Source organism: Saimiri boliviensis, chromosome 1, assembly GCF_048565385.1.
Source record: "Saimiri boliviensis isolate mSaiBol1 chromosome 1, mSaiBol1.pri, whole genome shotgun sequence".
Lineage (NCBI taxonomy): Eukaryota > Metazoa > Chordata > Mammalia > Primates > Cebidae > Saimiri > Saimiri boliviensis.
The window spans coordinates 25,026,611-25,047,633 of record NC_133449.1 but is presented as its reverse complement, the minus strand read 5'-3'; the positions used below and the strand labels follow the sequence as shown (position 1 = coordinate 25,047,633).

Below are 21,023 nucleotides of genomic sequence, written 5' to 3'. Positions count from 1 at the left end.
CTTTCGAATTTTTACTTTCTATTGGGGGAACTTAGACTTCAAGTTTTCTTCTCTGTAAATCACTGTAACCTCATGGAAACCTAGCTCCTGATTCCTGAAGCCTGAGTAATATGGCAGTCTCCAGAAACATGAGTCCATTGAAGAGTAATTACTGTTGTGGTTTTAGCTGCATTGCCTTTTGTTGTTTTGGGTTCATTCCTTAAATCAGTGGTAGAAATCTTTTTCTCTGCAGCAGTAATGCTCATCGAGACTTAAATTAATTTAGACAACATGGAAATGAAAATCAACTTAACTTGTTCTTTTTGTATTGAGAGAAAATTAGGAAACATAAGACTATATTCTGTAAATAAAACTGGTATTTCGTATGTATATTTAGTTGAATATTCATGCTAATAAAGCAAAGCTAGAGGGGAACAAGAAAGTTGAGAAACAGAAAGAGGAAAGAAGAGAGGAAGAGAAACAGTGAAGAATAAGATTCAGCTTCTAAACTGCTTTCTTCACTCTGAATTAAATGATGATACTATGCTTCTCTGATGAATAAATTTGGTAGGGTTTTGGATCATGAATCTTTATCAGGTGTTTAGAGGTTTTTCTGTTGGAGTGAGCATTCATTTTCTTTCACCTGCCAGATGGAAGGTAGTTTAACTAAAGGAGCTCTAGAGAATCTTGTGCTTTTTTCCTTTTTTCTTTCAAGTATTTAGAAATCTTTTTACATCTATTAAAATAATCCATGCATGTGAATTATAAATTCAGTCACACAGAAGACCTTATAATGAATGCAACATACCCTCCCTCACTTCACTGTCCTTTGGGTTTTAAATCTACTAATAGTTATCTCCATATTTCTAAATAATATGTTGGGAGCACCATTTCTTGACTTATCAGTTTCAGACATTATTATCATTCTTCTTATTTTTTGAGACAGGGTCTTGCTTTGTCACCCAGGCTGGTGCACAGTGGCGTGATCTTGGCTCACTGCAACCTCCGCCTCCCAGGTTCAAATGCGATCCTCCCACTTCAGCCTCACCAGTAACTGGGACTACAAGCTCAGGCCACCATGCTCAGCTAATTTAAAAAAAATTTTTAAGTAGAGATGGTGTTTCACTATGTTGCCCAGGCTGGTCTTGAACTCCTGGGTTCAAGTGATCTACCTGCCTCAGCCTCCCAAAGTGCTGGTATTACAGATGTGAACCACTCTGCCCAGCCAGTTGTAGACATTATTGACTGACTTGTGCTATAAGAAGTCAACCTCACTTCTGACTCTGCATCCCTGTTTTTCATAATTATATCACCATTTTAAAGTTGGTTACCTTTTTTATTTTAAATAATATTTTAAAAACTCGATTTCTTATAACTTCTTTTTGACTTCTGCTTTGTAAACTGAGAAAATTAGTACTTTCTGTTTACTTTTCCTTTGCTTCCTAATGTCTGTCATCTGTGCCCTTATTTTTATATTGTCAAAGCTGATAATATTTCTCTTCTCTTCTATAACCATAACTAAGTCTTCTGAGGTTGATTAAGGGTTAAATCTAATAGTTGAAAACCAAATAATGGCATTTACAGTTAGTATCCTTCATTACAGAGTCACATAGTGTGCTGCGATTCTGTGGATCCTTTTGTGCAGTTACTCTCTCATTGGAGTTCACTGGGCTCTTCTTTCGTACCTACCATTGATTGCTGAAAGTCATTCAATTTTGTTAACTGATTGATTAAGTTGTACAGTTGTTGATTTGTTAACTGATTGATTTTCTTGTACAGTTGTTGTTGTTTTTCCTGTGGTTTCTCATTGCTTTCTTTTTGTTCTTGGGAAAAAAGATGTCTCCCACCCCAACACAGTGTTCCATAGCACAATTTATCTGTTGCCTATAATCCCTTTTTTGTTAAATCTGTTAACCCTTTTCCTTTTTGGTTAGTGTTTTTCGTGTTGAATTAAAAAAAAAAAAAAATCTTTCCCTGCCCCAACATTATAGTGGCTTTCTCCTTATTTTTTTCTTTAGGTTTTAAAGATGGCCCTTTCACATAAGTCTTTAATTCATTTGGAATGGATTTTTGTGTGTGGTGTGATGTAGAATATCCAATTCTCATCCCCAGCCCCTCGCTTTCTGCATCTGAATAATAACTTGTCTCAGGGTCATTTATTAGGTAATCCATCATTTCCCCACTGACTACAATGCCACCATTGTCAAAAATGAAGTTTGCAAATATGCGCAGGCTGGCTTCTGGGTTCTTTATTCTGCTCCTTTGGTCAAATTGTCTATCCCTATGCCAATATCTCACTGTCTTAATTACCATGAGGGACTAAGTAATCTACTTTTTCCTGAGTGTCTTGTCTATTATTTGCTCTTTGCACTTTCATATAAATTTTAGACTTATCTTATTGAGTTCCTCGTAAAATTTTGTTGAGATTTTTTTATCGGAGATTCATTGACTCTAAAGATTGAATTGCGGAGAATTGACATCTTTATGATATTAAAGCTTTCATTCCATGAATGTGTCTTTGCGTTTATTTAAATATCTTCTTATACCTTTAAGTAAAGTTTTATAATTTTTCCCCAGAAAAGTCTACATATATTAGTTTCTCATTTCTCTTGACATTTGTAATTGCTATTACAAAAAGTAGGTCGGGCGCGGTGGCTCAAGCCTGTAATCCCAGCACTTTGGGAGGCCGAGGCGGGTGGATCATGAGGTCAAGAGATCGAGACCGTCCTGGTCAACATGGTGAAACCCCGTCTCTGCTAAAAATACAAAAATTAGCTGGGCATGGTGGCACGTGCCTGCAATCCCAGCTGCTCAGGAGGCTGAGGCAGGAGAATTGCCTGAACCCAGGAGGTGGAGGTTGCGGTGAGCCGAGATCGCGCCATTGCACTCCAGCCTGGGTAACAAGAGCGAAACTCCGTCTCAAAAAAAAAAAAAAAAAAGTACTAGTAATATCTTTTTTCCTATAGCTATTTGAGATACACTTTACATGCAATAAAATACACCTACCTTAAGCGTACAATTCAATGAGTTTTGGTAAACATATGCTGTTGTGCAATGGAATATTTTCTGAATTATATTTCTTAACAATTTGTTACTAGTGTATGGAAATGCAAATAGTTTTTGTATTTTAGTCCACTATCTGTGTAGTCATCTTGCTTAAATTGTTCCTTAATTCTAGTACTTTATGCTGAGATTCTTTTGAATTTTCTATAAATAATTATCTGATCATCAAATAATGACTGCTTTGTTTCTTCTCTTCCGTACCTTATACTTTTGAAAATTAATCATACTTTTTGCAGGGCGGAGGGTGTCTTACTATGCTGGCTAGCCCCTCTGGTGCAATACTGAATAGAAGTGGTTTAGAAGGCATTTTTGTGTTATTACTAATCCCGAAGAGAATGCTTTCAGCATTCATTTAGTGTGTTATTTGATGTAGGTTTTGTTGAAACTATTTATCAGGTTTAAGAAGTTCCCTTTTATTTCTAGTTTGCTAACAGTGCTTTCTTTTTGTCATGAATGGATGCTGAATTTTATCAAAGACCTTTTTCTGTATTGAGATGATTATATGATTTTCTCTACTGATGATCAAAGACTTTTTCTTTATTCTGTTATTGTAGTGAATTACATTAATGGTTTTTAAAAATCATCTTTACCTTCTGAGGTAAATCTGAGTTGGGCATTGTTTGAATACACTGCTGGGTTTTGTTGCTAGTATTTTGTTTAGATTCTGGCTCTGTTTTTGAGTGAAATTGGCCTGTAACTTCCCTTGATTTGGGGGTTATTTTTGTTTTGTTGTTTTTATTGTTCAGTTTGCGATTCTTACAAAATTGGGGAGCATTCTCTCTTTTTATATTTTTGGAAGAGCTTGTTCAAGATTGGAGTTATTTTCTTTGCAAATTTTTGATGAAACTCACTAATGGAGCCATCTAAGCCTGAAGATTTATTTGTGGGAAGAGTTTTAACTGGTAATTCAATTTTTAAAAAACAATTAGAAAACTATTTTTATTTTTTATTTATTTTTGAAGTTGCCTTGGATGGAGCATTTTCTATTTGTAGGAATTTATTAATTTTATCTCAATTTTAAAAGTTGTTGACACAAAGTTCATAATATTTTATTGTCTTTATAAGACCACAGTATGTATGTTAATGAGCCTTTTTAATTTCCACTCTAATGTATTTAATGGCTTTTTTTTTTAAGCTGTCAAATCTTGACTTAGGTTTGTTCCAATCTACTGGACTTTTCAAAGGACAAACTTTTAGTTTTGATAATCTCTTACTGTATGTATTGTATGTTTTTTATTTCATTTATTTATGTGCTTTCTTTTTTCTTTTATTAAGTTTCTTTGGACCTATTTTGCTATTCCTTTTCTAACTTTTTTTTTTTTGAGACAGAGTCTCGTGCTGTTGCCCAGGCTGGAGTGTAGTGGTGCGATCTCGGCTCACTGCAACCTCTGCCTCCTGGGTCCAAGTGATTCTTCTGCCTTAGCCTCCCAAGTAGCTGGGATTACAGGTGCCTGCCACCACGCCCAGCTAATTTTTGTATTTTTAGTAGAGATAGGGTTTCACCATGTTGGCCAGGCTGGTCTCCATCTCTTGACCTTGTGATCTACCCGCCTTGGCCTCTCAAAGTGCTGGGATTACAGGCATGTGCTACCATGCCTGCCTAATTTTTGTATTTTTAGTAGAGACGGGGTTTCACCATGTTGACCAGGCTGGTCTTGAACTCATGACCTCAGGTGATCCACCTGCCTCGGCCTCCCAAAGTGCTGGGATTACAGGTGTGAGCCACCTTGCCCAGCCTCCTTTGCTAACTTCTTTAAAGGTATGGTCAGCTTACTCATTTCAGGTTTTATTGTTTTTGTTTTTTTCCCCCTTTGTAGATGCATTTAAGGCTATAAATTTCTCTGAACCTTATCTGGGTATTACCCAAGTTTTACTACATAATATTTTTTGTTGTTTAGTTTTAAATATTTCCTAAGTTCTGTTAGGATTCTTCTTTGAGAAGTATACTTTCTTAATTTCTAAACATACAGAGGTTTTTTAGTTGCCTTTTTGTTATTAATTTATAACTTACTTTTAGTCTGGAAAATGGTCCATATTTTTCAGTTTTATTTGCCAGTTACATCTTTCAATATCTTTTATTAGGTATGTGTGTGGCATAACTTTTTCTAAACTTTTACTTCCAACTTTTCTGTGTCTTTAGGTTTTGACTATGGAGCCTGAATGATGTATTAGAAAAAAAGGTACAGATTATAAGCTGGATTTTAAAAATCTAACGTGACAACCTGATAGTCTACCGTGAAAACCTTGGTCATTTGATAGAATGACCAAACCTGGCAAGTCTGGTCATTCAAATGTATTGTTATAATATCATTATAATTATGATTATAATTAAAACTGATTTACATATTATAATTATTAAAATTATTACTATGATATGTAGACTTTCTCCACCATTTTATTTGTGCTATTTATCATATATTTAAAATTTCCCTTTATGACTATTGACCACTCTAGTCACCTTTTCCCCTATAGATAATCATTCTAATGTGCCTGTTACATATCTTTTTATTAGCGTATGTTCTTAAAAAGTAGATATTGTTCTGTATGTCCCTTTAAGATACTTATTTATGGCCAGGAGCTGTGGCTCACACCTGTAATCCCAACACTTTGGGAGGCCGAGGTGGGCAAATCACTTGAGGTCAGGAGTATGAGATGCGCCCAGCCAACATGGTGAAACCGCGTCTCTCCTGAAAATACAAAATTAGCCGGGCCTGGTGGTACATGCCTGTAATCCCAGCTATTCAGGAGGCTGAGGCAGAGGTTGCAGTAAGCTGAGATTGCGTCATTGCACTCCAGCCTCAGCAACCACAGTGAAACTCTTGTCTCAGATTTTTTTTTTTAAGTTATTTATTTGTAAGTGCTGTTATGAATAGCATTTTAGCTGTCCATTCTCCCTGAGGTAGACACCTTGGTTGCTTTTAACCTCTGCCTCCACATATAATGCCACAGTGTATGACATGTTTCCCCCCATGGAGCTACATGAAGGTTTCTATATTTTCATAGCTAGGATAGAGTTCTGGCATCAAAAGTTATGTGAATCCTGATCAGGAGACATATGTTGGAAAATCCAATAGTTTAGTGTAGACTTTCACTTAATCTCTTCATTTTCATTTGGGCTCCATACCCCTACCTCCACCTGCAGCTTCTGAGCTCAGGGGCTTCCTGCTCAGTTTGGAGAGTAATCTCTGGTTTCCTGGTGGGCCTGGAAAGGAGTAGTCATTTGGCTTTGTGGTATTGGGAGTCAGGCTGGAGGTGGTAGGGATTTTGCTGCTTCTTATCCATACTTTCAACCAGTCCTCTTACTTTTAATGCCACCTCTCACCCCTCCTTCACAGGTTCCAGGCCTTTAATTCCTGAGTGTTCCCAGTGTTCTATGGCTCCACTTTCCCTGTCTTTGGGCAAACCTGACATCAGGTTTCCTCTATTTAAAAAGCCCTCCCCATATTGAGTTTTCTGTTAGAAATTTAAGTAGAAATGCAGTCTGGGATTGAGAGTGAAGAATTAGAACTTGAATGTTTCCTTAGTAATTCTTATTTTATTATGTTTGCCTTGAATCTTTTTTTTTTTTATATATATTTTTTGAGACAGAGTTTGCTCTTGTTGCCCATGCTGGAGTGCAATGGCACAATCTTGGCTCACTGCAATCTCTGCCTCCCAGGTATAAGCAGCTCTCCTGCCTCAGCCTCCCAAATAGCTGGGGTTACAGGCATGCACCACCACGCCTAGCTAATATTGTATTTTTAGTATTGATGGGGTCTTACCATGTTGGCCAGGCTGGTCTCGAACTCCTGACCTCAGGTGATCCGCCCACCTTGGCCTCCAAAAATGCTGGGATTATAGGTGCGAAACACCATGCCCAGCCTGGATCTTTTTAAAAAAATGAATAAAACATTAAAGATAAAACTTTGGTCTCCTGTGTTCTTCTTCCTCATCTAATCAACCTTTCTTTCTCCCAAAGGGTAGCCACTCACATTTGTTTGATATTCATGATTTTATACTTTTTAAAATACTTTTACTAGATGTTTATACCTCCATAAAAATCAGATATGTTAAAACTATATATAAATGGTCATGCTCTACATATTGTTCTATAAGTTTATTACCTTATTTAATAACATGTTTTTGGGCCGGGCATGGTGGCTCATGCCTGTAATTCCAGCACTTTGGGAAGCCAAGGCAGGCGGATCACGAGGGCAGGAGTTCGAGACCAGCCTGGCCAGCATAGTGAAACCTTGTCTCTACTAAAAATACAAAAATTAGCTAGGCATGATGGCATACTCCTGTAGTTCCAGCTACTCGGGAGGCTGAGTCAGGAGAATCGCTTGAATCAGAAGGCAGAGGTTGTGGTGAGCTGAGATAACGCCACTGCACTGCAGCCTGGGTGACAGAATGAGACTCCGTCACAAAAAAAAAAAAAAAGTTTTTCAAATTTATCCAAAATCTCAAATGGTATTCCATTTAGTGACTTTACTGCAAGTAATTCATTAGTCATTGCAGTTCTTAAGCCTTCCGAGTAGCTGGGATTGCAGGTATGTACCACCATGCCTGGCTAACTTTTTGTATTTGTTGTGGAGATGGAGTTTTGCCATGTTGGCCAGGCCGGTCTTGAACTCCTGACCTCAGGTCATTCACCGTCATCTGCCTCGCAAAGTCCTGAGATTAAATGAGCCACTGTGCCCAGCCATGAGTAGCAATTCTTAATGCTTGCTAAGATTCTCAATTTTCATTCATTCAGCAAATACTTATTGAGGACCTTCTAGCTACTCTGCAAAGTGCAAACAGTATTCACATAGTACTTCGTGCAGTTGCAAATAGGTTTGAGTGAGAGTGAAGAAGCCAGATTAGTGTAGTTGCAGTAGGCTATCCAGAATTTAGTTCATGAGATCCTTTTGATTGAAGGTTAATGCTGTTGATAGACTTTTCTGATAGGCTTACCAATATTTCCTTTTGTGTGTAGCCAGCGAAGTAATAAACTAGTACAAATCGAAGTCTGACTCTTTAGAAAATGTGTGGACTCCAGGCCAGGCGAAGTGGATCACGCCTGTAATCCCAGCACTTTGGGAGGCCAACAGGGTTGGATGACCTGAGGTCAGGAGTTTGAGACCAGCCTGACCAACATGGTGAAACTCCATCTCTACTAAAAATACAAAAATTAGCTGGGCATAGTGGCGGACACCTGTAATCCCAGCTACTCAGGAGGCTGAGGCAGGAGAATTGCTTGAACCTGGGAGGAGTTTGCAGTGAGTGGAGACTGAATCACTGTACCCTAGCCTGGGCAACAGAGTGAGACTTGGTCTCAAAAAAAAAAAAAAAGAAAAAAAAAGAAAAAAAAAGAAAATATGTGGACTCCAAGATTTGCGCGTCAGTACTTATGGATCCTGAACCACTGGGGATCATAAATTTCCTCTGAGAAATACAGAGGTGTTATCTTTCCCTTGGAAAAGGGTGAATGTTCCAAATCATTGTTTATCTTCTGCTTTTTCAGGTGTAGGCAAATAACCTTCTGTTTTTATGTAAATGTGATATTCTTCTATTTCCAACAATAATGACATTCTCATGTCCATGTGTTTTAACTCTCTGTACATCTATATGGAATCTGTAGTTCTTCTATATACTCCGAAATCAGATATTTTTCATTTACAGAAGCACCCTGCAGATTGAGGGAAGCTTTCTTAAAACTTTCCACTGTAATAGATTGTGCAGCTTAAGAAGGGGTATAAGTTGCCTATTGTGGCATTAGTCACTTCAAAATTAAGTTTTACTTTGTCCCAGATAACTGAGGCCAGTAAGTGTCTTCTAAAGAGGTTTAAAATAAATAGTTTGGCTAGAAAGAATAGCTTCATGGAGCTTAAATATTCCCCAGTTGTGTGCTGGTGATATGATTCTTGTCTAAATACTGGAAAGGTTAGGGATTTCTTTAAAGTTAGAATTTCTAAATAGATTTTGTGGTTTCTGATCAGTTTCAAGATTAGACCATTGTATCCAAAAGAACTGTCCTCCTCATTTTGAAGCTCTGAGAGATGTAAATCATATATTTGTCCTATCTATGAAAGTAGTTCTCTAACAAGATGTCTTTATCTTATGGTTTGTGTTTATCTTATTGGGAGGTTAAGAAAGGATTACAGGTATGGGCCAGGCATGGTGGCTCACACCTGTAATCTGAGTACTTTGGGAGGCCAGGGAAGGATAGCTTGAGGCCAGGAGTAAGCAACCAGCCTGGGCAATACAGCAAGATCCTGTCTCTAAAAAAATGAGCTGGGTGTGGTGGTGCACACCTGTGGTCCCACATGTTGGGAGGCTGAGGTTGGGTGGGGGTGGGGTGGGGGGCAAGTTGCTTAAGTCCGGAAGTTTGATGCTGCAGTGAGCCATGTTCACACTGTTATACACTCCAGCCTGGGCAACAAAGCAAAACCCTGTCCCCCCGCCAAAAACAGGCTTTTGTGAAGAACTTTTCTAGTGAGGCCAGAAGATGTCTAGGAATTAGCCCGTGAAGAGTAGAGGGAGGAACCTCCTGGCCAGGGACGCAGAGGGCTTTGCCATGGAGCAGGGGCAGGCTGCCAAGCAAGCAAGAGCGGCCACACGGTGTTGGGCCTTATGCTTGACTGAAGAGTTATGGATAGGAGAGGGACATATTGAATTTTCCATTTTAAAAATCTCTACCTGACGGGTAGAAATGGAGAATGGGATGAGGGTGAAAGAGAGGCCAGGCCAAGTGAGAGATGATAGTGGTTTGGACTATCATAGTGGCAATGGAGAGAGAAGTTTGTAAACACGAAGATTTAAAAACCTCATATTGTACCATTATTAGATGCCCAGAAGTAAAATTTAAATAGAAATAAAATAAAACAGAAATTTGGGGCAGGAATTGAAACTACATATGACATGAAGTATTGTATATTTGGATGTTTTGCTGTTGTCATAGAGATTTACTCAGATCCTCACACATTCTGAGATGCAAGTGTTACTGATATGTATGGAGGACCCACTGTGTCCTGGGCCCTTTGCTTACCTCTTCTGTGTACATTATTTCATTTAACCTCAGCAACAGCCTTTATAATATAAATATCATTTGCTTATTGATTGGTTGATTGATTAGCAGGTTCTTGCTCTGTCGCTCAAGCTAGAGTGCAGCTGGGTGATCATAGCTCACTGCAACCTGGAACTCCCTGGCACAAGTGATCCTCTGGCCTCAGCCTCCATTGTGGCTGGGACTACAGGTGTGCACCACCACACCTGGCTACTTTTTGTATTTTTTGTTGAGACAGGGTCTTGTGTTCCCCAAGCTGGTCTCAAACTCCTGGTCTCAAGCCATCCTCCCACCTCAACCTCCCAAAGTGCTGGGTGGGATTACAGGTGTGAGCCTCCTCACCTGGCCACATTAGCCTGTTAGCTCAAGAAACAGTATAGATGAGGTCGAATGATGTACCCAAAATCACACAGCTGCAACATGGTGCCTGGAGACTAGAGTCTAGGACCCCAGACTGTCGACAGCCGTCTTTCCATTGCACCTCAGTATCCTAACACACTGACACACAATGAAATTGTTATTACAGAAACATGCAGTAATTGAGTGTTGTTTGAATCTCATGGTTAGTTTCACAATCAAGAGAGAACACTGAATAACTGTATCTCCGTTGAATAATAGAAGGGAGGCAGTAGGGTATGGAGAAGGAAAAGTGGATTGAACATCAAGAGACCTGGGCACAGTAGCTCATGCCTTTGGGAGGCCAGGGTGGGCAGTTCACCTGAGGTCAGGAGTTTGAGACCAGCCTGGCCAATCTGGTGAAACCCCGTCTCTACTAAAAATACAAAAATTAGCTGAGCATGGTGGTGGGTGCCTGTAATCCCAGCTACTCAGGAGGCTGAGGCAAGAGAACTGCTCGAACCCTGGAGGTGAAGGTTGCAGTGAGCTGAGATCACGCCACTGCACTCCAGCCTGGGGAACAGAGCAAGACTGTCTAAAAAAAAAAAAAAAAAAAGACCCCAGTTGGCTTTCTGTAAAATGGTGATAATAAAACCTGTCTTATCAGGATATTTTTTTAAAGATAACATATGGGAAAGTGCTTTTAAGTGGTTAGAAGGCTATAAACTTTTAACATCTTTTCCTTCAAATAAAGTTAATCATGTCACAAAAATGTAAACTCCACAAAGGCTGGACTTCGTCTTGTTCTCCACTGAATTCCTAGAACCTAAAATACTGCTTGGTGCATGGTAGGCACCTACAGTGTATAGAGTGAATGAATGACACTCAACACAATATATTATACACAGTTGTCTAACTCCTCTCCGCCATTTATGTTTTTGCATTTTGTTTTGGTTTTGGTTTTCTTTCAGAAAGGAAGACTTGTCATGTACTGACAGTTCCCTAAAGCCTCCACTAGATGTCAGGCCCATTTCCTTGTGTTCCTTTCTGGGGGTGGTGAGAATATTGAGTAAACAAGGTTTTTCAAATAAATCTCAAGACTTGTATTCAAAGCAAAGCCAATTCACGTATCAGCACTCTGGCAACTTATCTTACTTCCAAGTCTCTGAGAGAAATGAGTTGTTCCTTTTGGCAAAAACATATTTATACTACGTCTAGCTCTGGATGCCTCTAACAGGCTTCCTGCTATCCTAATTCAAGCAATTTGCTCTTGCTAATTTTCTAACCACAGAGTCCTTAAGCCTAATCTCTTTAATTAGTGGTTAGTCACCATTGCATTTCAGTTTGTGGTGATTTATTTCTGAGGGAAAGCAAAACTTCCACGTGTTGGTTTAGTGTGTCTGTTCCCCTGAAATTCCAGCGAGAAAGAGCCCAGTGTCTCCCACTGCACACACCTGGGATTCCTCTTAACTGGGTGAGCAAACCGTAGCCTGCAGACTAAGGCCAGCCTGTCCCATGTTTTTGTGTGGCCCATGATCGAGCAAGACTTTTATGTTCTTAAATGTTTGAAGGGAATTAAGAATATTTTGTGAAGTGACTCTTAGTGAAAATCATGTCAATGTCCATCAGTAAACTTTTATTGGGACTGGGTGCAGTGGCTCACCCAGCACTTTGGGAGGCCAAGGCCGGTGGATCACTTCAGGCCAGGAGTTCAAGACCAGTGTGGCCAACATGGCAAAACCCTGTCTCTACTGAAAAATATAAAAATTAGGCGGGTGCAGTTGCATGCGCCTGTAATCCCAGCTACTCAGGAGGCTGAGGCACGAGGACTGCTCGAGCCTGGGAGGCGGAGGTTGCAGTGAGCCTAGATTGTGCCATTACAGCCTAGGTGACAAAGAAAGACTCTGTCTTAAAAAAAAATTGTTGGGACACAGACGTACTTACTCATTTTCATATTGTTTATGGCTGCTTTCGAGCTACAGTGGCAGAATTGAGTTATTGACGACTGAGACCAAATGGCCCTCAGAGCCTAAATTATTTACTATCTGGCCCTGAAAAAGTTTGCCAACCCCTGCTTTTAAAGAAGGGTCTCTAAAACTGCAAATTTAAGGTACTTTGTGCTTCTTTAGACCCTTTTTCTGAGTGCTCATCATCTTTGATTTGATGGCCCAAGTTGTTTTTTCACCCAGCAGTAAAGATAACATCTTTTGCTGAAAGACTCATAAAATTTGTTACCTAGAAACCAGACTGCCTCTTATTGACAGAAACTCTCTTTTGCTTCTTGCATACATAAATATATAGCATGTTTGAACAGCTAAGCCAACCAGTTTTCTCCACACGTTGCATCAAAACAGAATTAACCTAGATAATTAAAAAAATACTGTTATTTAAATTATACTGTAATTATAAAACTGTAATTACAGTAATACTTTAATGTGGCCTAATTTGTTCTATTTTAACTGCCCCTCTGTTTAATACTGACTTGGATTCTGTATACATCACTTTGATTTGAACTTTAAAAATCTGTCCTCTTTGTTTTTTTCCTATACTTCATAGATCTTCTTTTTGAACTTTAGACAACTAGGCGTAAGCATCGGTGCTATCAGTGCTTATGAACTTTTTGGTAAAACACAATATGCTTGTTTTCTACTTATTTATAACAACTTTAAATATATCAGCAGAATTCACCAGACCAGGAATAACGGAAGACCATTTGTAATCCTGTGAAAGAACAAGTCTAACTTCTTGTTTATGTTGTTTAATTGTTAAAGCACATTTTTATGATACTTCTTTTAAAATGATGGATGTGTCTGGAGTTGAAAATAGCTTTTGTGACAAGGGCACTTATGGTGAATTGCCTTGCTGTTTACACCTGTTCTTAATTGTTTTTGTTTGTTTGTTTGTTTGTTTTGAGATGAAGCCTTGCTCTGTTGCCCAGGCTGGAGTGCAGTGGTGCAATCTCTGCTCACTGCAACCTCTGCCTCAGAATTCAAACAATTCTCTTGCCTCAGCCACCCCAGTAGCTGGGATTACAGTTGTGCACCACACCCGGCTGATTTTTGTATTTTTGTAGAGACAGGGTTTCATAATGTTGGCCAGGCTGGTCTCAAACTCCTGGCCTCTTGATCTGCCCACCTCAGCCTCCCAAAGTGCTGGGATTACAGGTGAGAGCCACTGCACCTGGCCTACAGCTGTTTTTAATAAGCCATTTTTTTTTTCTTAAGAGCGGTATTAATTGGTTTTATTGTATTCTCAAATTATTGGATGTTACAGAATTCATGATATTGATAAGTTGGTGTAGGCTGAAACACTTCTTCTACAGTAGTTATTGAATGTGTATTGTGAGTTGGGCTGTCTTCTTTAGTTGGGAGAATAGAGTCTTATTTGAGGAAACTGACAGATGATACTCTTTTCTTAGACCTCTAGGTGAATCTGATGTTCCAGTTGTTTGAAAGGAGCATCAGATTCATTCTAGGTATCTTGATCTCCTGAGACTGAACCTGTTTGGAAGATTGTAATCTTGAACCATTTCTGACAGGTAAATATGCAGGCTGAGCATCTCAAATCTGAAAATTCAAAATCTGAAATGCTCCAAAATCCTGAACTTTTTGAGTATCGACATGACACTCCACAGAAATGCTCATTGGTGCATCTCAGATTGTGGATTTTTGGAATTAGCATGATCAACCAGGGTAAATAGAATGCAAATACTCCAAAATCCAAAATATGAAACACTTCTGGGTCCCAGGCATTTTGGATAAGGGATTCTCAACTTATACTTTGATTCTTAGATCGTAGCTCATCTGATATTTGTCTTGCATTTTGCTGTAATGACTTTTTGGGTGAGTTGTTTGTTTTTTAGAGAAAGGGTCAGCACCAAAAGACAGGGTGAGAAAAAAAAGTAAAAAAAAAAAAAGTAATGACAGGGTCTTGATCTGCCACCCAGGCCGAATTATGGTGATGTAATCATAGCTCATTGTATCCTCAAAATTCCTGGGCTCAAGCAATTCTCCTGTTTCAGCGTCCCAAGTAGCTTGGACTACAGGCACATGTCACCACACCTGGCTAATGTTTATATTTTTTTGAAGTGATGGGGTCTTGCTATGTTGCCCACACTGGTCTTGAACTCCTGGCTTCAAGAAATCCACCTCAGCCTCCCGTAATGTTGGATTATAGGCATATGCCTGGCCTGCCATAATGATTTTCAAATATTTACCCTTGCTGACGTAATTTGCTTACCAGTGGGCCGTTAGGAACCTAAAACTTGGGTTCTGTTCCTTTGTCTTTTTATGAAAAGAAGAGCTGCTTTTTATTCTCCTGTAAATATAGCCTAGAATGTGAAGGCTGTTAGGTCACAGCCCATCTGATACTAGTTCTGTCTTTCATTTTGCTGGGATGAATTTGAAAACGTAGAAGCTGGAGAATACAGAGTTTTCTTAGAGCCTTGTGCTTCACTGTGTCCTGGTATGAATGTTATCTGTTTTGCTCCATTTCAGGCTGAAAGTCCCAGAATCATTCTTCAGAGCTTAAGGTTGCTTGCTAGCCCTGGAAGTATACCTCTCCAAAAAGGAAGGAAAGAGCAAAGAGGGCCATGCATCATCTAAGACAGTCCTAAGGCCGGGCGCGGTGGCTCAAGCCTGTAATCCCAGCACTTTGGGAGGCCGAGGCGGGTGGATCACGAGGTCAAGAGATCGAGACCATCCTGGTCAACATGGTGAAACCCCGTCTCTACTAAAAATACAAAAAATTAGCTGGGCGTGGTGGCGCGTGCCTGTAATCCCAGCTACTCAGGAGGCTGAGGCAGGAGAATTGCCTGAACCCAGGAGGCGGAGGTTGCGGTGAGCCGAGATCATGCCATTGCACTCCAGCCTGGGTAACGAGAGCAAAACTCCGTCTCAAAAAAAAAAAAAATAAAAAGACAGTCCTCGAAATAGGATAAGGTTTTTGCCTGAACCTCAGTCCTCAGTATGTGTGTGTGCGTGTGTGTGTGTGTGTGTGTGTGTGTGTGTGTGTGTGTGTTGGGGTGGGGGAGAGGGGAACTTGCACTCACAAACCCACAGGTGTATATATATGTGTAGTACCTCTGTGTATGTGTGAGAGAGAGGGATCCTCGTGAACGGTGAATGTGATGTTCATGGTGCAGTAAGGAGAAACAGCATTGCATAATACAACAAAACTCAGAACTGTCAAGCTTGAGTCCAAGGAGGGTGATTATCAAGTGGCTGTGACTTTGTTCTGCCGAGTTGCACTCTTGAGATTTTCGCGCCCTGTTTGCCATTATCCTACCTTAAAGGTCTCTGTTTTTAAACTCGAAATCTCACAGATCATCATCACGGTATTCTTTTATTATTATTATTATTATTATTATAGTGGTTTAAAAAAACCCATAATATAAAATTAACTCTCTTAATTTTTTTAAGTGTATGGTTTTTAAGTGTACAGTTCAGTAGTGGTAGGTATATTTATATTGTTGTGAAACAGATCTTCAGAACTTTTTCTATACCCATTAAACATCAATGCCCTTTTCCCTCCACCCCCTGGTAACCACCATTCTACTTTATGTTTCTATTAATTTGACTACTTTACATGCCTTATATAAGTGGAATCGTGTGGTATTTGTCTTTTTGTGACTGGCTTATTTCAATTAGTATGATGCCCTCAAGGTTCTGTGTTGAGGTATCTATGTTGCAGCGTGTGACAGGATTTCCTTCCTTTCTAAGGCTGAATAATATTCCATTGTATATAGATACCATATTTTGCTCATCCATTCATCTCTCATTTGTATGATGTGTTATCTACAGACAATGGAATATTATTGGGTTGGGTGCTTTCGCCCTTGGGCTATTGTGAATAGCGCTATTATGAACATGGGTATGCAGATACCTCTTGGAGTCTCTGCTTTTAATTCTTTTGTATATATACCTGGTGGTGGGATGGCTGGATCATATGTTCTATTTTTAATTGTTTGAGGATTTCAGGAATCCTCATACTGTTTTTTTATAGAGATCACACCATTTTATAATCTCCTTAGTAGTGCAAAAGAGTTCTGATTTTGCACATCCTTGCCAACACTCATTATTTTATGTTGATTTGTTTTTATAGTAGCCATCATAATGGGTATCCAGTAATATTTCATTGTGGTTTTGATTTGTCTTATTTTTGAGGTCCAATTTATGTTCTGTAAAATTCACCCACTATGACAGTTAAATTATTTTTAGTACATTTATACAGTTTTGCAGCCATTGCCACCATTCAATTTAAGAATATTTTCATCATCCAAAAAGTTCCCTCCTATCCATTTGTAGTCAATCCCAGCTCCCACTTCCAGCCCTGAGGCAATCACCAATCTACTTCCTGCTTTTTCTAGAAATTACACTTAAACAGAGCCATACAATATGTAGTCTTTTGTTTCTGACTTATTTCAGTTAACATAATATTTTTGAGGTTTATCCATGTTGTTTCAAGTATAAATAGGTCATTTCTTTTTAATGTTGAAACTGCCCTTTGTATGAATATATTACATTTTGTTATCCATTCACCAGTTGGTGAACATTTGGCTTATTTTTAGTTTTTGACTCATACGAATAACACTACTATGAACATTGCTGTCTTTCTGTAGACATATATTTTCATTTCTCTTTAGTACATATCTAGGAGTAGAACTGCTGAGTCATGCAGTATAAGCATATGTTACTTTTTTTTTTTTTTTTTTTTTTTTGAGACAGAGTTTTGCTCTTGTTGCCCAGGCTGGAGTGCATTGGTGCAGTCTCGGCTCACTGCAACCTCCACCTCCTGGGTTCAAGTGATTCTCCTGCCTCAGCCTCACAGTAGCTGGGATTACAGGTGCCTACCACCATGCTCGGCTAATTTTTTTATTTGTAGTAGAGACAGAGTTTCACCATGTTGACCAGGCTGGTCTCCAACTCCTCACCTCAGGTGATCTGCCTGCCTCACCTCCCAAAGTGCTGGGATTGCAGGAGTGAGCCACCGTGCCCAGCCACATATGTTGAACTTTTTAAGAAACCGCCAACCTGTTTTCTAAAATGAAGGGAGGCCAGGCACAGTGGCTCACACCTGTAATCCCAGCACTTTGGGAGGCCAGGGCAGGTGGACCACCTGAGGTCAGGAGTTCAAGACCAGCCAACATGGTGAAACCCCGACTCTACTAAAAATACAAAAAAATTAGCCAGGTGTGATGATGTGTGCCTGTAATCTCAGCTACTTGGGAGGTTGAGGCAGGAGACTAACTTGAACCCAGGAGGCAGAGGTTGCCGTGAGCTGAGATTGTGCCATTGCACTCCAGCCTGGGCAGTAACAGTGAAACTCCCTCTCCAAAAAAAAAAAAAAGAAAGAAAAAAGAAAAAGAAATGAAACAGTCTTGATTTTGTTATTAACTGAACTCCATACTTTATTGGAATTTCATTAGCTTTTTCCCCTAATGTTCTTTTTCTGTTCCCGGGTCCTACCCAGAATATCATATTACATTTATTCATCATGTCTCCTTAGGCACCTCTGGGCTGTGACAGTTTCTTTTGCCCATTTTACAATTGGGGTGTTTCTTCATACTGAGTTTTAAGAGTTTTTAAAAATATATTCTGGACACAATTCTGTATTAGATATGTAATTTGCAAATAATTTTGTCTCAGTGTATGTCTATCTTTTCATTTTCTCAATTATCTTTTGAAGAACAGAGCTTTTAATTTTCAGGAAATCCAGTTTATGTTTTTTCTTTTATGGATTGTGTTTTGAGTGCCATATCTAAGAAATCTTCACCTAATTCAAGGTCAGAAAGGCTTTCTCCTAGAAGTTTTATAATTTAAACCCTACATTGGTGTGAATTTTTATGTCTGGTTTGCGATAAGGGTCTAAGTTCCTTTTAAAATACGTGCAGCCAGCTGCGTTGGCTCACGCCTATAATCGCAGCATTTTGAGAGGCTGAGGTGGACGGATCACTCGAGGTGGGGAATTTGAGACCAGCCTGGCCAACATGGTGAAACCCCATCTCTACTAAACATACAAAAATTAGCCAAGTGTGATGACAGGCACCTATAATTCCAGCTACTCAGGAGGCTGAGGCAGGAGAATTGCTTGGGAGGTTGCAGTGAGCCAAGATCACGCCATTGTACTCCAGCCTAGGCAAGAAGAGTGAGACTCAGTCTTAAATGAATAAATCAATGCGTGCGTATCTACTTGTCCAAGTAACAGTTGTTGAAAAGACCATCCCTTGCGCCGTTGAATTGTCTTACCATCTTTGCTAAAATCAACTGACTAAATATGAGTTTATTTCTCAATTCTATCCCATTGACCTGTGTGTGTGTCTGTCCTTATAGCTGTACCATATGGTCTTGGTTGCCATAACTTCATAGTAAGTTTTGAAGTTGGGTAGTGTAAGTTCTCTTCTTTTTCAAAATGGTTTTGGTTATTCTAATCCTTTGCATTTCTACAGACATTTTAGGCTATACCTGTCAATTTTAACAAGAGATTTTGACAGGGATTCTAGTAAATCTGTTAATCTCTTCTTCTTTTCTTCCCTCTCACACTCTACCCTTCTTCTCCCTTATTTTTTGTCAGTGTATTTGTTCTGGTTTTTTTTTTTTTTTTTTTTTGCCTGCTGTGTTTGCAGTGAGTCCTGTATAGAACACAGTCATCTTCTATGTATAACAAATCCTTAGCAGGAGCCCCAACCTTGGATATGTTCCCTTTGATTCAACCCACTTTTATATCCTGCTTAATGATAATAATGGCAATTAAAAATCCTTTTAAGATTTTTCAGCTGAGTGCAGTGGCTCATACCTGTAATCCCAGCACTTTGGGAGGCCAAAGTGTGTGGAACACTCGAGGTCAGGAGTTCGAGACTAGCCTGGCCAACAAGGTGAAACCCTGTCTCTACTCAAAATGCAAAAATTAGCCAGGCATGGAGGTGGGTGCCTGTAATCCCAGCTACTCGGGAGTCTGAAGCACAAGAATCACTTGAAGTCAGGAGTTGGAGGTTTCAGTGAGCTGAGATTGTGCCGCTGCACTCCAGCCTGGGTGACAGACCAAGACTCTGTCCCCACCCCCACTCCCCCAAAAAAAGATTTTTCAAAGATGTTTCTTGTTATGTGAACTTATAATATAAATCATCTGTTTCTAAAAGGGTGTTAGATATATGCAAGGAAAATTCAGAGCTGAAAATTCACATCTAGTAAATTTGTTTAGCATATTATGTCTGTCCTGTGACATAACCCAGTGCATGTCTTTTTTTGTTTTTGGTTCTTATTCTGTGACTTCCTTACACTTAAAAGCCAAAGTCTGTACAGTAATCTACAAGGCCCCATAATATCTGGTTCCTGGAAACCTCTCTAACTTTATTTCCTGCCACTTTCCCATTGCCCTGTACTCCTTTGTTATTCTGGTTTTGTTCCTTGCAAATACCAAGTATGCGTCCACCTCAGGGACTTTGCAACTGCTGGTTCACTTGCCTAAAATGCTCCTCATCCTGATATTCTCATGGCTTATTTTTTTATGTTACTCAGATCTCTCCCTAAATGTTAGCTTCTCAGAGATACAACTCTTTTATCTAAAATAGCTAAAATACCACTATCAGTCAGTTTCCTTCAGTCTTGCTTCAGTTTCCTCATGACACCATTATTTGACGTTTTAAAAATTGATTTTTGTGTTTGTTTATAATCTCTACCCTACTAGACTGTAAGTTCTTTGAAGACAAGGATTTTTTTTCCCACTGAACTTATTTTACTGCCAGAAACAAGGACTTTATTTTGCTTCCTGCTGTATCTCCAGGTACTTACAGAATGCATAAATGCATGTATATGTGTATATGTTCATGACCTACTAATAGCAGTGATATTCACGAGACATTCAGGTTATTAAATGATATCAGTGTGTCAAGATGAGGCAGGCTTTATTTCCTGTGAGTTTTTTTTTTTTTTTTCTTGAGATGGAGTTTCACTCTCACCCAGACTGGTTGGAGTGTAGTGGTGCAATCTCAGCTTACTACAACCTCTACCTCCTGGGTTCAAGCAATTCTCCTGCCTCAGCCTTCCAAGTAGCTGGAGCTACAGATGCATGCCACCACAGCTGGCTATTTTTGTTTTGTTTTTTTTTTGTGTTTTTAGTAGAGATCGGGTTTCACCATGTTGGCCATGCTGGTTTCGAACTGCTGACTTCAAGCGATGCACTCATCTCAGCCTCCCAAAGTGCTAGGATTATAGGCCTGAGCCATCATGCCCAGCCTATTTCCTGTGTTTTTACAGTGCTGGAGCAATAATTCAAAAATTGGGGTTGGAAGCAATGGTTCTCCAGTTCATTATGATTATTTTCAAAAACCTTAAAAAAATAATCATTCATAGTACTGGAGAAATTTGCTTTTCTTTGGCATTTATTTCTTCCCTATCTAAACCTGTTATACCTGTAATATAATTTCATGCAGACATTGAGCCTCAGGATTATATTTCATTTGAATGGGATTTCTTAATAGGATTTGTATACTGACTGCAATTTAGAATAATTTGAATATTTCTTGGCACCTTTGCAAGTCTTTATATTGCCTGCTTTTGACTGGTGCCTGAGTTTAGAACCTACTTTTAGCCCTTTATCATTCTTCTTAAAACTCTAATCT

The 21,023-nt window shown here is 39.3% G+C and overlaps 1 protein-coding gene across 37 annotated transcripts in view; it reads left to right on the top strand.

Moving 5' to 3' along the window:
• Positions 1-21,023, top strand: part of DTNB (dystrobrevin beta) — a 318,860-nt gene that overhangs the window by 164,032 nt on the left and 133,805 nt on the right. The window lies entirely within an intron of this gene.